Source organism: Daucus carota, chromosome 8 (genome assembly GCF_001625215.2).
Source record: "Daucus carota subsp. sativus chromosome 8, DH1 v3.0, whole genome shotgun sequence".
Lineage (NCBI taxonomy): Eukaryota > Viridiplantae > Streptophyta > Magnoliopsida > Apiales > Apiaceae > Daucus > Daucus carota.
This window is the reverse complement of record NC_030388.2, coordinates 10,025,452-10,046,529: the sequence shown is the minus strand read 5'-3', so window position 1 is coordinate 10,046,529 and position 21,078 is coordinate 10,025,452.

Genomic DNA, 21,078 nt, shown 5'->3' with positions numbered 1-21,078 from the left:
TACTGATTATATCTGTTTTGCATTGCATCTGCATTGTTAGCTAGCTGACTGTTTACTCTGAAATTAACAGCAAGCTGTCTGTGACAGTATAACTATTCGGTAATATTAAAAATCGGTCATATTAGCCATAACACCTATTCACCCCCCCTCTAGGTGTGTAATTTCAATGAGTTTTAAGAATCCACTTGTTGGATCCTTTTGACATGTTGGCTATTTTTAATCACATAATTTTTTTTTAACATTACATGCACTAGAGATATTAGTTTTTATCAATAAATGATTTATTTGAACATGAGACATGCTTGTTGTCACAAGTTTTATTCGTCCCTGCATGTTTGTAAAATTTAGGAAGTGGATCATAATAATTTTCATAAATATCAAGATAATCAAAAAAAGTATTTAAAGAATGACAATAGCTACCACAATAAAGACATGGATTTTCCTGCTTAAACTTCATTGTTTTGCCAGCTACATCAGATCTATGTATATGTTTTGGTTTTTTCTTGTTTTTTCTTGCAGTCAATAGCAAGATGATTACAATTACCACAGTTATAGCATTTCTTCCTAGGTGCAAACGGAATGTACTCATAGTTATTTGCTCTGCCAACTCCTTGCTTGCCATTTCGGTTCCTCTTAGGAGTTGTTCTCGATTTGGATCTTCCTGTGACCATATCTAGCTTTTTCTTAAGCTGACATTTGGTCAATAAACCAATGTTCTTACCTGTTTTCTTCATTTGAGCATCTGTGGGGTATCACCTTGACATCTTTGTTGTTCTCATTTGTTTTCTTTATGAAAACTTTCTCTGTTTTCTTGATTTCCTTATGAGAAGTAGCTTTTTCATCACATATATGATTATAAGAAACGGTTTTTGATATGTTGACATGTTTATCAGCATCTGCTTTCACAAAAATCTCATTAAGCCTTCCTTTCTTAACTAGATTTTTATCATCTTCAAATCTGTATCCTAGACCTTCTAGTCCTGATCTAGTAGACACAGTTTCATACAATCTTTTTTCTGTGTTGACCCATTTCTTTATCCTTTGCTTTTCAACTGCTAGTTCCTTTTCTAGTTGTTCATATTTTAGTCTAAACATGGATTCTGAGTTCTTAGCAACTTTGTAATCATTTTTCAGTTCATTCATCACTACTAAATCACTTTCTAAGAAACTGTTTCTCTTTTTGCATTCATCTATTTCACTTCTTAGTCTAGTGTTTTTAGTGTTTGAGTTTTAAAACTAACATGCAATGATCTTAAGAAAGATTTCAGTTTATAAATATCATCAATATCAAAGTTGTAAATTGACTCTTGTACCTTAGGTGTAAAGGAGTCTTTGGTGGTCTGAGTCTTTTCAAAGCTTGCCACCTAAGCATAATTCACATCTTCTCCTTTTGATTTAGATGATGATTCCATCCAATCTTTAGTTGAAGTGAAAAGTGCTTTTCCTTTCCCTCCATCCATCCTTGGCTTTTTGTAGTCTTATGCACAGTGTCCTATCTTATCACAATTAAAACACTTAATCTTTGACTAATCAACTTTGTTTCCTTTGATTTCATTTGATGATCCAGAAGTGTTTCCTTTAGATTGATCCTTCTTTTTACCTCTTCCAAACTTTACTTTCCTAAGTCCTTAAGCTATACATGCCATGATCTCTTGCATCTTAGCTTCATCAAAATTATCATTTGTATCAGGATTTGTCTCATATCTTTCATATTCTTGTATAAGAAGTGCCCTTCGATTCTTTTTGATGTTTTTAGTTCCTTGACATTGAGTCTCTAATTTATCCCATATCTCTTTCGATGTTTTACATGTTGACATTACATCATCCAAACTATTATGAAGAATGGATTTTACCTTTGCATCTTTAAGGACTTCGAGTTTCACTTCCTTTGTCATCTCCGCTTTCTGTTTGTCCACATAATGTTCAGGGGTTGTTCCATCTTGAGGAATCAGTTTCTTTGGAATATGAGGACCATCAGTAATCCTATCAACAAAGTCAGGATCTACGGTTTCGAGATATAATATCATCTTTACTTTTTAGGTTGGATAGTCGTTTTTGTTCAGCACTGGAATTTTGAGTGATTCGTGTTTGGTTATTGACATCCTTGATCTTTACTAGTATGATTTAACCAGCCTGCTCTAATACCACTTGTTAGGTCGCAATTTAATCAATAGACTTAAGGAGAATTTATCTATTGTTAAATTGAATGTCAAATAATCTAAGATTAAGAACCAATCAGGATTTATATCAACTCAACTCTTATTGATAACTTTAAGAACTATTACAAAACTCTATCAAGAAATACAACGTTCTCAAGAGCTTTCTAGGTTACACAAAATATTACTAGTGTTGTGCTCCTTACTCGTATATATTCGTAAGACCTAGTGTTCTGTGTTTATATACTACACAGTTACCTTAATTACAAGCTAGATATATTCTATCAGAAGTATATTTCTATAAATAAGCTGTATCGTATCAATCTTCTTTCTTTCCTTGCCACACTCGATCTCCAGATAGTGATTGTACTCGATACTGATCAAGTATCCGCATACTGATGAGGTTCCATCAGTTTCTGATGCGGCCATCAGTTTCTGTCCATTGTATTGTTCCTTGTCGTTTAATTGTGATGATCTCCTGATGCATTAATAAATCTTCCTACATAACATATCATACAGAGGAATGATTACTATGTTGCCACAAATATATTACAAGGATCTTTTGACCAAAGTGCTGAAAGTGAAGAAGAGAGTTACCCCCATCTAATTGAGGATACCATTGTAGAAGTAGGGAAACATTGATAATAGTTAATATTTGTTTTTCTTCTATACTGCATTATGAATATAGTTGGTCATTATCTGATTCATTTCTTTGTATGCAGATTTCCGGGACAACCCAACAAACTGAATCCGTCAATACATATCATCTAGCATCAAACAACTAGATTAATGAAGAGAATGGAACCGATGGAAGATTTGATCACCACCAATGAAAATAATTTTCATATTATTAAACTACGTAAAATATGAGTCTAATATTAGCACTGCTCTATAATATATCTATGTTCAACTGTTAATTATTCTTAAGGTAGTCTTCTACCTAGAAAAAAGTACTCTGTAGAACTGTTGGAGAGATTTGTTTATCCTAAGATGTTATTTATCCTAAGCTGTTATTTATCCTAAGGCAGTCTTCTGGACTTTATTTTTCAATTCAACACTTCTTATTGATTAGAAAGATATGTCGTTTGTGATTAGTAGCCCCTGTGTTGTTCGGCTATAGATTTGGAAACATATTGTCTAGGTTAGAAATAGAATCAAAAAATGAAAATGTCTTTGAAAAAATATGATAACTTCAGAGATCTTATAACTGTTTCAACACAAATATGCAAATTGCCCAATTTTCAACAAAATAACTTTCACAATAGATTATGTTTTTTCTTCAAATGTATCATTTGAGATTCTTTGATTAATAATTTCATTTGACGTAAATGCTTTCAAATTAATTATATTGACTAAACTTTGAAACAAATCTATGTGCAAGCAGCTGCAGAATTATAATAAGCAGAAAGAAAATTTAACTAAAAGTTAATATATAAAGATTAGAATATCAAAGATTCTGAGAAAGAGCATTTCATACGCATTAGCTTATATTAAAACATGACCTTCATAGTGCAGTAACATTAATCCAACAAAAACCAAGATTGATGTGCAATAACTTCTACAAATTAGTTGGGAACATAGTTTGAAAGGATAAGTTTTAACATCCAACAAAAGAAATTAAGAACAATGAAACTAACAGCTTTCTTCAATCGACCTTCTTAATCACGCGGAGACTGAAATGTTTATAAGATCTTACTGGGCACTCGAAGACACAAGTATCACCTACTTAAAGGCCCAGACCATCTCTAAACTCGATCCATCCATCATGTATTGTCGTACGTTTTCCATTTGCTTCTGTGCCAAATCTGAAGACTCCAAGCACGGTCCTCTAAATACACACTTATATAATCAGTCTTGGACCATGAAAATTATTATTCTTTGTAATCATTGGAGATGTCCTACAAGACAAACAAATTGTACACATTCTTAGAAGTAATTTTATTACCATTTGCCAAATCAGAAGAAAAAATCTATTTTCTCTACCAGTTTACAAATATTTTCAACTAAAACAAACTTTCAATCAACTTACAACACCATGGCAATATTTGTGCATGTGGAATGGCTGCACTGTTATTTTAAATCCTGCATGTACCACTGGCATTGAATCTACACCTACTTCATATATATTAAAATTACATACCAATCAATATACAACTGGGATTGTTATTATAATGACAAAATTGTGGCAAAAAATTATAAACAAATAACACTTAAGGAGGATAACCAAACTACCAGGAGAGAGAGGTGTGCCCGGGAACATTATCTCAACAAAATTATCATCAAATGCAGAGATAGTAATCAAACCATTTTCTTCGTAAGTAAACAAGAACTTGTTTAAATTTCCCAAATCAAGACGCCCTAACATTTCACAGAACGGTAACAACCCACTGAATTTTGAGCTTTCACGACGTTAAGTTCCATTAATTTGCTTCCCATTACTAAACAAAAATTCAACAGGTCTAGGTATGCTGATTGCTAAAGAGACTTAAAGGAAGCAGGGGGATCCTATACATAAAAACAAACCCAAAAAAATAGGCACTTGGACTGAGTTCAGCATAGTCTGACTTAATTATCATTTATAATACTTACAATCTCATCGAGCAAATTTTCCCTCTCAATAACAAACTTAACAAACTCGAGACCTCAATTCCTCAATGTAACTAATATACAAAGAAAAACATTACGTCCATTAAACTAAAGTTTGCTCTCAAAAGAAAGAACAATAACATATCAAAACATCACAAACAAAATTACCATTTCTGGGACGATTTTTCTATGATCGATGTATAATAGCTGGATATTCAAATTCAGCAAAATCACGGCCTATGATATAAACATTGAAATTTCTGCATCCATAGTACTCAAACACCAACATCCCCCCCCCTCCATCGAAATCAAAATTTTCAAATAGTGAATCAAGTCCAATAAGCTTCTCATTACGGCTTTTAAAAACAACGGGGAGCTCATAAACATTGCGAATTTCAGAAATAATTGATTAGGGATTCGATTACCAAACTTATTGCAAAAGTCAGCTGGTAGACGTTGTAAAAAGTTGTACATGTTCAAGAACAGCTTTAGCCAAACAAACTATATGAATGAAATATATACTGACAAAGAAAGAGAGATACCGACCATTTCTTTTGAAAGAAGCTGCACTTCATTAACATGTTTTACAAACTTCTCCACAATGATTCCTGATGCTTCTATATCTATATTCAACAAATTAATAACTGTTAGATATAATTGATGATTACTAATGTTCTTAAAGTTTGTTTCAGAACAGGAGTGATCAGAGTTTAAGCTGGAAGCTGATCAGAGTTTAATAAAGTCTGACCAGAGTTTGATAAAGTCTGATCAGAGTTTACATAGTCAAGACTCGTCAGAGTTTACACGTGGAAAGAGCTCAGAAGCGGATATACTTCAAGGAAGGATAGAAGTGGAGGAGTGATTTGCTGACTATGGAAACCAAACAGAAAACAGTAGCAATCTTTGATTGATAGAATACATAGCTGATTTATAGGATATCAAATCAGAGATTGATTTTGTAACTGTGTATATATATAGACACAGATTAGGGTTACTCTATAGGAGTTGAGTTATCGAGTATATTTTAAAGAACCCTAGGAGCTCTTAGTGATAATATATAAATCACTGAGAGAGTTTTTGTAACCTATTAAGCTTTGTGAATAAGAGTTTACTGCTTTCAATCTCTTATATTGTCATTCTGTGTGATTGATTGTGTTAATTATATTAATCTATATAGTGAGTTTATAGGACCTAACAAGTGGTATCAGAGCCAGCTCTGTTAAGATAACTACAGTGAGATCTTAATCACAATCATGTCTGAAAAATCACAAGCTTCGTCTTTTAGAGTTCCAGTCCTTAAGGCATCTGAATATCCAGTCTGGAAAGAGAGAATGATTATATTTCTGGACTCTGTAGATCCAGAATACTTAGACAGAATCTATGATGGACCACATATGCCCACCAAGCTCTCTGTTGGGATTGCAGATGAGCCTCAGAAGATGATTCCAAAAGAGAAGAAAGATTATACCCCTGAGGACATCTTGTCAATTGGTAAAGACTCAAAGGTGAAACACCTTCTGCATAGTGCCCTTGATAATGCAATGTCTAATAGGGTGATTGGGTGCAAAACTGCTAAACAAATCTGGGATGCTCTGGAAACCAGATGTCAGGGAACTCAAGCCATCAAGAAGAACAGAAAAACCATCCTTACACAGGAGTATGAGCACTTTGACTCAAAATCTGGTGAGTCCTTGACAGATCTGTATGACAGATTTGTCAAACTGTTGAATGACTTATCTCTGGTGAACAAGGAATATGATCTTGAAGACTCAAACCTCAAATTCCTTCTGGCTCTTCCTGAAAAATGGGATTTGAAAGTCACTACAATAAGAGACAATCTTGATCTTGGAGAAATGTCTCTTGATGATGTTTTTGGAAGACTGAAGACTCATGAACTTGAGATGGAGCAGAGGAGCAAACGTCATGGAGGCAAATCAAAGTCTGTTGCTCTAAAAGTTCAAGAGGAAGCTGCTAAGAGCAAAGGAAAAGCTCATGTCACAAATTCTGACATTGAGTCATCAAACTCTGATGACTCAAACTCTGATGTTCCCTCAGACTCTGAAGACAGTGATGATGAGATGATGCAGTTAGCAGCATTGATGGTGAAAAGCTTCAAGAAGTTGGCTTACAAAAAGTTCAACAAAGGCAAAAGTTTCTCAAGGAAAGACAGAAACTCTGACAGAGTTTATGATAAGAAGAACTTCAGGAAGAATGAGGGCAAGGAAGGAAAAGCTGGAAAAGCTGACAAGTATACCTGTTTCAACTGTGGTGAAAAGGGTCACTTTGCATCTGAATGCAAGAAAGCCAAGAAAGAAAAGGAAAAAGCCTTTATCACCTAGAAAGGAAACTGGACAGATACATCTGATTCAGAGGAAGAAGTCAATTATGCTCTGATGGCAAACACTGACAACAACTCTGAATCTACTGCTAAGGTACCTCATTCTACTCTTGCCTTTGATACTGAAGATATAACTGAGTTAAGATTGTTCCTTAAAACTTTGCATATCAGCTTTAGAGATCAGACTTTAGAGAATGAAAGATTAAAATCTGAAACTCTAAGTGTAAAGAAAAGGAATGATTATCTAGAAAAAGAATTAGTTCAGATGTTAGAGGTTCAGAAAGAGAGAGATGATGCTGTCATTGTCAAAGATGAACTATTAAAGAGGTATGCATCTCTTCAATCAGAACTTGCTAAGGAAAGGGATATTATTAAGACATGGACTAATTCAGGCAAAACTACTCAGGATATCTTAGGTAGTGGAAACTGGAAGAAAGGACTAGGTTACACTGATAACACAGAAGCTGAGTCATCAAAAACAGAGTTTGTTAAAACTGAAAAACCTAAGGTTAAGCCTGTTAAATTTGTTGTTGAATCCTCTAAGTCTAAACAGAGTAGACCAGAATCAGAGATTAACAACAATTTAAAATCTGATAAGCCCAAACAGGTTAACATAGGACTGATGACTCAAAAACAGCTTAAGCATAAGCTTAAAGAGGTAAAGTCTGATAACAAAGACAAGGAGCCTAGGAAAAATAGAAATGGCAAGGTTGGAATAGACAAGAGTAATAACTACATACCTGTTCCAAATGCACCTAGGAAGACATGCCATAACTGTGGAAATACTAATCATCTTGCAAATTTTTGCAGGAAGAACAAGGACATTAACTCCTTACCTACAAAGTCTGGAGTTAGAAAAAGTAGTATTAGATATAAACCACAAGATCCATGTTTTCATTGTGGTAGTTTATGGAATTCTATTTACACTTGCAAAGAATATCATAGTTTGTATTATGATTTTTATCAATTGAAACCTTCTTTGAAAAAGGTTAATAAAAACTCTGCAAGTACAAAATCTGTTTCTAGTACAAACTCTGTTCCAAAGTCTGTTAGCTCAAACTCTGATAATAATAATTCCGCTGCAAAAGCTAACAAACTTAATAAGGCCAAGGGATCCAAGCAAGTCTGGGTCCTTAAAACTAACAATTAGTGGTCTTTGTGATTGCAGGGCAACAGGAAGAATATCCTAGTCTTGGACAGTGGATGTTCAGGACACATGACTGGAAATAAGGCCCTGCTGTCAGAGTTTGTGGAGAAAGCTGGCCCAAGTGTTTCTTATGGAGATGGCAACATAGGAAGGACTCTGGGATATGGCAACATCAATCTTGGAAATGTCATCATCTCAAATGTAGCTCTTGTTCAAGGGCTAAAACACAATTTACTCTCTGTCAGTCAGATCTGTGACAAAGGATATCATGTTGATTTCTATGAAGAACACAGTGAGATAGTAAGCAAGTCAATAGGCAAGGTGGCAGTGATTGCTCACAGACATGGAAACATTTATGAAATCAACTTGCCTACAAACTCTGAAGGAAAAGCAATTTGCTTATCTACAAGAATCTCTGCAGAAGAAAGTTGGAAGTGGCACAAGAAGCTCTCACATCTCAATTTCAACTCCATAAATGAGCTTATAAAGAAAAAGCTTGTGAGAGGACTCCCTGAATCACTACTCACTTCAGATGGTCTATGTGATTCATGTCAAAAGGCCAAGCAGAGAAAGACATCCTTCAAGAGTAAGACTGAATTTTCAATAAAGAAGCTATATCATCTTCTACATGTTGATCTATTTGGACCAGTTAATGTACCATCCATTGCAAGGAAGAAATATGCTCTTGTCATTGTTGATGAGTATACTAGATACACTTGGGTATATTTTCTTCACTCTAAAGATGAAACAGCTTTGCATCTGATGGATCATGTGAGACAACTGGACCATGGATCTGAAGACAAAGTAAAGATCATTAGAAGTGATAATGGAACTGAGTTCAGAAATTCAACAATGGAAGAGTTCTGCAAAGAAAGAGGTGTAGTGCAACAATTTTCTGCACCTGGAACACCACAGCAAAATGGTGTAGTTGAAAGGAAAAACAGGACTCTAGTAGAAGCTGCCAGAACTATGCTTGATGAGGCTAAATTACCTACTTATTTCTGGGCAGAAGCTGTTCAAACAGCTTGCTTCACTCAAAATGCAACACTGATTAATAAGCATGGCAAGACCCCATATGAGATGGTGAAGAAAAAGAAGCCAAATCTGAAGTACTTTCAAGTATTTGGGTGCAAATGCTTTGTATTGAAGACTCATCCAGAACAGCTTACCAAGTTTGATTTAAAAGCTGATGAAGGCATTTTTGTAGGTTATCCTCTGACAACAAAGGCCTTCAGAGTCTATAATCTAAGAACCAAGGTGATCATGGAATCCATACACGTGTCATTTGATGACAAGAGAATTATGGGTTTAGCAGATATGGATGATCATGAAGAACTGCATTTTGAAAATGAAGAAATATTCTCTGATTCGACAAACTCTGATGAACAGTCAAACTCTGACTGTGAGCAAAATACAGCAAACTCTGGTGAAAATTTACAAGTTCATGATGATGAAGCATATGTTGAGGGGGAGCATCAGAATGTTTCAGACTCTACCCAAGACTCAAACTCATCAGAGAATGCTGACTCAAACTCATCAGAGAATACTGATTCAAACTCTGATAGCACAAATTCAGGGGGAGCTACAGAGAAAGATCAACAGAATCAAGAGAGCATGGATCAAGGGGGAGGATCCAATGATGAAAGTAGCCAACTTCCACATGCTAGGAAGTGGACAAAATCTCATACACCTGACTTGATAATTGGAAATCCAGAAGCAGGTGTGCAAACAAGGACAGCTAGAGCAAATGAGTGTTTACATCATTGCTTTCTGTCACAAACAGAACCTAAAAAGGTGGAGGAAGCTCTTCAAGATGCTGACTGGATTCAAGCAATGCAAGAAGAGCTAAATGAGTTTGAGAGAAATAAAGTCTGGACCCTAGTACCAAGACCTAAAGATAGATCCATAGTTGGTACAAAATGGGTTTTCAGAAACAAAACTGATAGTTAAGGTGTCATTACAAGGAATAAAGCAAGACTTGTGGCAAAAGGGTATTCACAGCAGGAAGGTATTGATTATGATGAGACATTTCCTCCAGTTGCAAGATTGGAGGCAATTAGAATCTTTCTGGCCTATGTTGCGCACAAGAAATTCAAGGTATTCCAGATGGATGTCAAGAGTGCTTTTCTTAATGGGAAACTGGATGAAGAGGTATATGTTGAACAACCTCCAGGATTTGTAGATCCAAATCATCCAGACTATGTCTACAGATTGGACAAAGCTCTCTATGGACTAAAGCAGGCTCCAAGGGCATGGTATGAAACTCTAGCTCAATTTCTTATTGAAAGTGGATTCACTAGAGGTACCATAGACAAAACCTTGTTTTATTTGAATCATGGTAATGATCTGCTTTTAGTTCAAATCTATGTTGATGATATCATCTTTGGTTCCACTAATGCTAAACTCTGTCAAAGATTTGCCAAGCTCATGCAGTCTAGGTACCAAATGAGCATGATGGGGGAACTTAGTTATTTTCTGGGTTTACAAGTTAAACAGACTGAAGATGGGATTTTTATCAATCAAGCCAAGTATACCAGAAATCTCTTGAAGAAATTTGGCATGCAAGACAGTTCAGCTGCAACTACTCCTATGGCAACAGCAACCAAGCTAGACAAAGATACTGGTGCATCAGTGGATATCACAAACTATAGAGGAATGATTGGATCTTTGCTTTATTTGACTGCAAGTAGACCAGACATAATGTATGCCACATGTCTATGTGCAAGATTTCAGGCAGATCCAAGAGAGCCTCATCTGATTGCAGTAAAGAGGATATTCAGATATCTCAAGGGAACCACATCATTGGGATTATGGTATCCTAGAGAATCAGATTTTAGTCTAATTGGATACTCTGATGCAGATTTTGCAGGTTGCAAAATTGACAGGAAAAGCACAAGTGGGAGTTGTCAATTTCTGGGCGGAAGACTTGTTTCTTGGTATAGCAAAAAGCAAAAGTCAATATCAACATCAACAGCAGAGTCAGAGTATATAGCTGCAGGCAGCTGCTGTGCTCAAATTCTTTGGATGAAGAATCAATTGTTGGACTATGGGTTATCCTTTTCTAAAATTCCTATTTATTGTGATAACCAAAGTGCTATTGCTATGACAGGAAACCCAGTTCAACATTCTCTGACAAAGCACATCAGTATAAGATATCATTTTATAAGGGAGCATGTGCTGGAAGGAACCATTGAACTTCACTTTGTTCCCACTGAACAGCAGCTAGCAGACATATTCACCAAACCACTATGTGAAGCAACCTTTACTAGGCTGGTGAATGAGCTAGGAATGATATCAGGAACCGAGTAAACATAATGGTCAGATCTTTCAAGTTTAAATTGTCAAATTACCATATGTATTGCTCACAAATTTGCCATGATATACTCTGATTGTTAAACTCTGATGACATTCTCTGATGATATACTCTGTGTGTTATACTCTGATTGTTATTCTCTGACGATATTCTCTGATGTTTGTAAACTCTGAATCTGGATAAATGATCTCATTTTATTTCTTTGAGACAAACAACCTGTGAAGATACTATGAAGCATGATCTGAATTAGTAATCATGAATCTCAGTTAAGTTCTTCAATCTTGATCTCAATTTTGTGCAACTGTTTTACACAAGAAGCATGTTAATATCATTGAGACTCTTTTACTTCACATATCTTAATTATAAGTGAGACTGATTAATTTGAATTTTTCTCTCATTAAATTAGAGATGCACAGTGGTTATAAACTCTGATGACTTTATATCTAAGCCAATACACCCCAGATGATAAGCATGGTACTCCTTTGAGATCTTAGATGTCCATATGACAGTGACTGGGAAGACCCAAACATTTGCTGGTATTAAGTAATTGCTAAGATTTTATAATCTATGGTGACCAGTCACAATCTCTGATTACTGGAGAAATATTGATGCAATATTATATTTAAAGGTCGTGCCTCATTTGCACTGAGAAGCGTCCTTAAAAAAAAATAGGGTGTATTTAATTGCATAATGAAGGAATTTACGGAAGAGCGGAAGCATGATATAACAATTATCAATCCGTAAATCATGAATCGCGCATATAGAAAGACACATAAATTACACATACGATTTATGAAATAGTTTTAGAATCGAATTCTAACCTTTAAAAGCGATCCAAGGAAGACAAAGAGAGGTCCTAGCAGTTGCTTCTCAATGCGTGAAGCACTCTACCGGTATCCACCAAGATTAATCCTTCGATGAAGCTTTTATAAAGATGGAGCCCTTCTACTTTTGAGAGAGAGAGAGAGATGAAGAAGGTGAGGGAGGCTACTAGGTTTTCACAAAACCCCAGTTATCTAAAGCCTTCTCATCTCTTTCTTTATATAGGGCCCTCCTAGGTTTTACACAATTATTATATCAATATATATTAATATATATAAATCCCACACTTTATCTTATAAAATGTTTAAATAATAATTAAAACTATTTTAATTATTATTATTTTCTAAACTCCTTAGAAAATAACCTGCTCTCTCAAAAAATCCCTTCATCAATAAATTAATCTTTTAATGGTGTGACCCTGTAGGTTCAATATTATGCCGGTAGTAGAAATAAATAATAATAAACCTTTTATTAATTATTTATATGAATTCTAAAATTCACTAAATATAATTAACTGATTAATTATATTTATTCTACATCGTGAGTGATGCTTCTCAACATATCGCGACTATCCGGATAATATGAATTCTCTGCTTAGAATAACAAGAACCTGTCAGTGACTAGTTACCGTACAATTAATTCCTTCTATGTTAGGCCGACTAAACTCACTATATATAATAATATAGTGAACACAATCCAAGACAAACACAAGTATAAGAGAATAATTCAATAAACTCTTATTCACAAATCTCAGTAGTTTACAAATAATCTCTTAGTGATTTATATCTTATCACTAAGAGCTGCTAGGTTACACGAGTGATATTCAATTGATAACTCATCTAGAGTAAACCCTAAGCTGTGTTTATATACACAGTTACATGATATCTACTGATTGATTTATAATTATCTGCTTCCTAAAATAATCTAATCAGTAGCTATCCTTCTGCTGTCCTGATTTGCACAATCTCTCTTGATCTTTATCTTCCTTACTTAGTCAGATATGCTCCTGAAAATCAGCCGCCTGCAAACTCTGATCATCGCTTAAACTCTGATCCAGCTGTCAGTCGTTAAACTCTGATTTCCAGCTAAACTCTGATATTTGCTTCTGCACACTAAACAAGTTAGATACCTGTGACATCATCAAATATGTAACAATCTCCCCCAACTTGTACATTAGACAGAATGAACAAGTTCTATATATTTACTGATGATGTCAAAAACAATCAAGGACAAATGCATGAAGTAACTGATCTGCATAAATAAGTTAATACTTACAGAATAAGCAGAACTAATTACAACTTACAGATCATAGCAGAACTAATTATCCAATCAGTCTATACCCATAGCTCTCCTTAACAAACTTGGTAATCAGATCTTCTTCAATTTGTTTCAGAGTTTGTATCATTTGAGCTTTGACAGTCTTCAACTCTTCATCTTCATCTCCTGTCTGGTATATGGCTGATCTCAAAGCATTAGCTTTGCTTCTCTTCATTGCTTCTCCCAACTGAATGGCTCCTGGTCTTTCAGCTTCATTATTATAACCCAGAATTCTGGTTCCAGCAATAGTCTCCATAACAGAGCTATTTTTCTCCATATCAATCTCTGAACCATCTTCCAAGGTTATCTTAGGCACATATTCAGCATCAGAACTTATCCCATAGAATCTTCTTTTCTCTTGGATAGTTCTCTTCATTCTGTCAGACCATCTTCTGGATGCTTCATTCTTTATCTCAAGCATATAGTGAATATGCTCAAGTTCCCTCAGAGATTTTAACAGTAGATCAGCTTCAGAAATTCTGTAAACCCTGCCAGATTCCAAAAATATAGCAATTTTTTCTTTGTCTTCTCGTCCATCATGAGTGTCTATCAGAATTTGTGCTGATTCTATTCTGTCAAGGTCTTCCTGTGTTACAGTTTCTCCAGCCTTTTTAGTAAAAGGAAATGGATCTCTGAAGTTAGTTGCTGCACTTGTCTGTATTTTCTCCTTTCTGTGACCCAGACCTGTAGTGTCTCTTGCTTCTTTCCCTCTTGTTCCTTTTGCTCTGATCTGAGTAAATAAAGAGCTTTCCTTGTACTGACCTGTACCAAGGCTTCCAAATAAACTCTTCTTCTTAGATTCAGCTGTGTCAACTTGAGCCTTGTCAGAGATTGACTTGATCCAGGTAGCTCTGTCTTCAACTGGCTTCAGCTTTTCTTTCTTCACATCTTCAGCTTGAGCAATGTCAGAGGCTAAACTCTGATCAGTGGACTCAGGAATGATCTCAAGAGTTTGGTTAACTTCTGATTCAGCCTTCCTTTTAGATGGAGCACCATCTATAATCTTTTTCCCTTTTTCACTGGAATCAGATTCAGACTTCTTCTGATAAACTCTGGGCCTATTGATATCAGAGTAATTAACTTCACTGATCACAATTCCTTTTCTTCTTGAAGAAGTTAATTTCCTTGTAGAGGAATTAGTGACCAGTTTCTTGCCATCAGAGCTTACTTTTAGATGATCAGTTTGAGCTTCCTTTTCATCAGACTTTGATTTTCTTGTCTTGTTCTTCTCAGCAGCCAACCTTTCTTCTTCTTTTCTAGCATCTTCAAGTGACACTCCTGGATTTTCTTCTTCAAATAAGTTCTTTGCAACTGCTTCATCAAAATCCAGTTGTGTAGGGGCCTTGTAGAAGAAGGTTGTTTCCTCTCCCTGAAACTTCACTGTGTGACTCAGAATCTTAGATTCAGGATTACCAAGCTTAATTAATTGCTCAGAGAGAGCTCTGGTTTTACTGTCAGCTGGTATCAGAGGTTGAGATTTTGTTTTCTGAGATGGATGAGAACTGCTTCCAGCCTTATCACTCCTCTTTTCTTCAGATTGACTCTGAGAGTGTAAGATTATTTCAGAGTTTAAATTTTCAGACTTCTTCTTATCTTCATCCTCTTCCTCATCATCAGGTTTTCTCTGTTGCTGATCAACCTTGCATTTGTCTTTTAGTACTTTCTCCCCCTTTTTGACATCATTGGGGTTGAGAAATTTCACCAGTTGAGCAACAGAAGAGCTCAACTCAGCCAGAGTTTGCTGCATGGATTGCTGAGTGAATTCTATAGAGGATAGTCTGGCTTCTACAGAGGAAATTGGAGCTCTGTGCATCCTCTTAGAGTAACTGAGAGTACAAACTCTGTACTCTGTAGGTTTGGAAGGAGGAATTTCACAGACAGGAGCCGTTGATGCAGGTTGAACAGGTGAAGGATCTCTGACTGGAGAAACTTCCCTGACTGAAATACTTACTCTGTTCTCAGCAGAGACTTCAGCTGCAAGAATAGCTGAGTCAATAGGATGAACAGAAGTGACCTCTGTAGTATCTGTATCATCATCATCATCATCAACTGCAATACTGAGTGTCTGTGAACACAGAGGAGCTGTAGCTTCCTCAGAATTTGCAGCAGATAATATCTCCTGATCAGGAGCTGCAACTAAATTTTCAACAGGGGTCAGAATTTCTTGAGCAATGTCTGGAGTAGTTACAATTGCTTCTGGAGTGGAGACATGTGCTTCTGGAGTATGTTCTGAGAGAGTTATAGCATCTGCTGGTGAGTGTGGCACAAGATCCTCTGACTGAGGAATGTGCTCTGTCATTGGAATGTCAGCTTCTGATGTAGTAGATAGGGGTACTGCAGATAGAGGTTCTACCATAAGAGGATCAGAAACTGTGACCATCTCAAGAGGATTGACTGTGAATTCCTGAGGAGGGTCCACAGTAAGATCAGTAATTGTGGAGGTGGGCTTGATCTTCTTCCTGGGCCTTGAGATTAGAGGAACTGGTTCTGGCTCAGGGTCAGAGTCAGAGTCTGATAATCTCTGCAGAAATCTTCTCTTCCTAGGTGGAGGAGATGGCTGTTTGGATGGAGATTTAGAAGACCTCAGTACCCTTGTTGGTGAAGATATTACAACTGGCCCTTTTTGGGAAGGACCAGAGGTTGTGTTTAGATCAGATTTTACAACTGGCCCTTTTTGGGAAGGACCAGAGGTTGGTATATCTTGTGTCTGGTGGGTGGAGGATGGTAAATTCTCATCAGAGAATAATGCATCATATTTATCTGGCATTGCCAGCTTCAGCTTATCCTGAACAGTTACTGGTATAGCAAAAACAGGCAATTGAGGTTTCTTACTGTCCTTTTTGATTAAATCAGTGAAAGCTCGTTTTGTGATTTTAAAGGGTAGTTCAGTGTCAGTATCAGGAATAGGGACCAGAGGAAAACAGTAAGAGAAAATAAGCTGACAAAATCTAGCAAAGTAGACAGTATTTTCATCTTCTAATCTCCTATCACCAATAAATCTCAAAATGGATGGTGCTATATCAAAATTGAGATTATGGATAAGAGCATACCCAATCTGCTGACTGAAGAGAGGAATAGCATCGAAATTGCTGCATTTATTCCCAAAAGCTCTTGTTATACAGTCATAGTAGAAACTCCATTCTTTGCAGAGACAAGGGCGCTTGAGTTCCCCCATCTTATCAGTGTTACCAGAGTATCCAAAGAATTGCATCATATCCTTCAGAGTTTGTGTAGAGATAGAGCTGTGATACTTGGAATGCTCTGGAAGGTGAAGAGCCTTTCGAACCGTTGCAGGAGTTACAATATACTCCTGACCCTCATAAGAGCATGTCAAAGATGGTGATCCGTGTTCACCACCATCATTATATCTTGCTGAACGCCAGAGAGTCAAAATTTGTGCTGGAGAAATAACTTCTGGTTGTGTGAGTGCATACATGAACTCACTGTGAGCAAGATAGTCCTGAATGAGATGAAACTCGGTTGGAGCTTCAGCATTTGACAGGATTGCAGCATAGTTGTTGGTGACGAACTTTGAACCAGCATATTCAAAAACTTTGGTCGACATTTTCTGAGAAAAAATCAAGAAAATCGTGAAGTGTAGATGAGATGTTTGATGAAATGCGCACAAGAGATTTTGAAAATATTATCAGAGAGAGAGAGAGAGATATCGTGTGAAGTGAGAAGAAAATACTCGATTTATGAGAATATATATGTATGTACGCATGCGGGTGAGATATAAACGCTGTAGTGGGGCACGTGGCAAGTTCTGAACGGTAAAAAAATATGGTAGTGGAGAGGTAATAATGAGTGGCGTGTGAATCTGAACAACTATGCACCATTTACCAATAAAACACAAATAATTACCGTGTTTTTCTCCACTCAGGAATTCAAATGGTTTTTCTACCGTTTGATAATAAAAACTAATATTATCTGACCAAAATATTTATTTTAACTCGGACTTCGATCAGAGGCTGACCATTGACCAGAGTTTAAATAAATGACTTATAAAATGACAAATCAAAGAGTGATCATAGAATCTTGTAATGATGAGAGATAAATATTCAAGGTCTAAACGACACTTGCTCCTCAGAGTTTGCAAATATTTATTGAACTCTAGTCAAAAATTACTCGAAGCCAAGAAAAATTGTTAATCACAGAAGTGGAGTGAGGTGTGTGTTAACATGAATATTCTAATGTTACAGAGATTGTCAAATTTCTCAAATAATATTAGAAAGAATCAGATAATAAGAAAATGTTTTAAACATCTCATAAGCCGAGTTTCTCACAAATGGATCAGAGTATATCATTTCTTCTCTTTTGAACAACATTTGTCTTTTGAAAGGGAACTTCTCATGGTAAGTGAGTCATAACCTTTATCAGACTTTTGTTTGCTCAGAGTATTTCTCCAGTAATCAGAGAATGTGAAAAGTCCCCAAAAATTAACTTAATTTTTGATGCATTTGCTTAATACCAGCAGTGCACTTGGATCTTTCCTTTCACAAATTTTCTAAGATCTCAAAGGAGTACCTGAGATAATTTCTTTTGTTTTTCTTTTCTTTTGATTTTCTTTTCTGAGAAGAAATATCTTGAGGATCCATAACTGAAATATATTAACTCTTAGCTCATAAGAGGAGAAAAGCAGATTCTTTTCTGAGTACATATCTAATACTTAAGAAGTAAGACAGTCTAGGTAACAAAATTAACTCATGTGTTGTGTGTTAAGGATTTCCACAGCTGTAATATCACAAAATTCAGACTTTAGAGAGGCTTATGACTAAATTCAGTTAAGTGCAACATATTCTTCACAGGAATATCTTTCATCATGAAAAATTCAAGTCATCAGAGTTTGTCGGGTCAGAGTTTAAATATCAGAGTTTATCAAATCAGAGTATAATCATCAGAGTCTTGATCAGAGAATAACAGATGCAGTTGTAGATCATGTTAATAATAACAAACATGAACAGATATAGTATTATGCAATGTATCAGAGTTTAGAGAGGACCAGAGATCATCCCTAATTCGTTTACAAGCCTTGTGAATGTTGCTTCAGCCAGAGGTTTGGTGAAGATATCTGCCAGCTGCTGATCTGTTGGAACAAAGTGAAGCTCTACTGTTCCTTCCATCACATGTTCTCTGATAAAATGATACCTTATGCTGATATGCTTGGTCATGGAGTGCTGTACTGGATTTCCTGTCATAGCAATAGCACTTTGGTTATCACAATAAATAGGAATTTGAGTCAGAGTTAACCCATAATCCAGTAGTTGATTCTTCATCCATAAAATCTGAGCACAGCAGCTTCCTGCAGCAATATACTCTGCTTCTGCAGTGGATGTGGAAATAGATTTTTGTTTCTTACTGAACCAAGAAACTAATCTTCCTCCTAGAAATTGACAGCTCCCACTTGTACTTTTTCTGTCTATTTTGCATCCTGCAAAATCTGCATCAGAGTAACCAATCAGTGTAAAGTCTGATTCTCTGGGATACCAGAGTCCCATCTCAACTGTTCCTTTGAGATATTTGAAAATCCTTTTGACTGCTACAAGGTGTGGTTCTCTTGGATCTGCTTGAAATCTTGCACAAAGACAGGTTGCAAACATGATATCAGGTCTACTAGCAGTCAGATATAGAAGTGAGCCTATCATACCTCTATAGTTAGTAATTTCTACTGGTGATCCAGTATCTTTATCTAACTTAGTGGCAGTTGCCATTGGAGTGGTGGCAGCTGAGCTATCCTGCATGCCAAATTTCTTTAGCAAGTTCCTGGTATATTTAGACTGATTAATGAAAATACCCTCATCAGTCTGTTTGACTTGAAGTCCCAAAAAGTAGCTCATTTCTCCCATCATGCTCATCTGATATCTGGACTGCATAAGCTTTGAGAATCTCTCACAGAGTTTAGGATTAGTAGACCCAAAAATAATATCATCTACATAGACTTGAACTAATAGCAGATCATTACCATGGTTGAGATAAAATAGAGTTTTATCAATTGTACCTCTGTTGAAACCACTGTCCAAAAGAAATTGAGCCAGAGTTTCATACCATGCTCTTGGTGCTTGCTTTAGTCCATACAGTGCTTTATCCAATCTGTAGACATGATCTGGAAATTTTGTGTCCACAAACCCTGGAGGTTGTTCAACATATACCTCTTCCTCCAGCTCCCCATTGAGAAAAGCACTCTTTACATCCATCTGAAACACTTTGAATTTCTTGTGTGCTGCATAAGCCAAGAAAATTCTGATTGCTTCCAATCTGGCAACTGGGGCAAAGGTCTCATCATAGTCAATTCCTTCTTGTTGAGAATATCCCTTAGCTACCAGTCTGGCTTTATTTCTTGTAATTATACCATCACTGTCTGTTTTGTTCCTAAAAACCCACTTGGTACCAACAATTGATCTGTTCTTTGGTCTTGGTACAAGTGTCCAGACTTTATTTCTCTCAAATTCATTTAACTCCTCCTGCATTGCTGTTACCCAGTCTGCATCCTTTAAGGCTTCTTCCACTTTCTTTGGTTCTGTCTGAGATAAAAATGAATGAAATAAACACTCATTTGCTGTTGCAGTTCTGGTTTGTACTCCAGCATCTGGATCCCCAATAATCAGATCTGGTGTATGAGACTTTGTCCATTTTCTTTCATGTGGCAGTTGATTTCTGGAACTAGATCCTCCCCCATGATCCATGCCAGTATCATTTTGATTCTCTGATGCCTCTCCCCCATTATTCATGCTATCTCCATGAGCATTCTGAGATTCTGATGCTCCCCCTGAAGATGTGTTCTCCTGATTCTCTGATGCAGAGTGATCAGAGTTTGAGGAGTCAGAATCAGAGTTTGTGTTTTCTGCCGAGTCTGCAACATTTTCATTCAGATTTTCATTTTGAAAGTGCTCCCCCTCAACATGTGCTTGAGGTTGGTGATTAGAAGTGACATGCTCTGATATTGTCTCAGAGTCAGAGTTTATGGAATCAGAGAATGCATCTTCATCTTCAAATCTCAGTTGCTCATGATCTTCAAAATCTTCCATTCCAGTAATTTTCTTATCATCAAAGGATACATGAATGGATTCCATGATTACCCTTGTTCTCAGATTGTAAACTCTGAAGGCTTTTGTTGATAAAGGATAACCAACAAAAATTCCTTCATCAGCTTTTAAATCAAATTTGGTTAGCTGTTCAGGATGATTTTTCAGAACAAAACATTTACATCCAAAAATATGGAAGTATTTGAGATTTGGTTTTCTGCCTTTAACCATTTCAAATGGAGTTTTCCCATGTTTGTTAATCAGAGTTGCATTCTGTGTGAAACAGGCAGACTGCACAGCTTCAGCCCAGAAGTAGGTTGGTAACTTTGCTTCCTCCAACATGGTTCTTGCAGCTTCAATCAGAGTTCTGTTTTTCC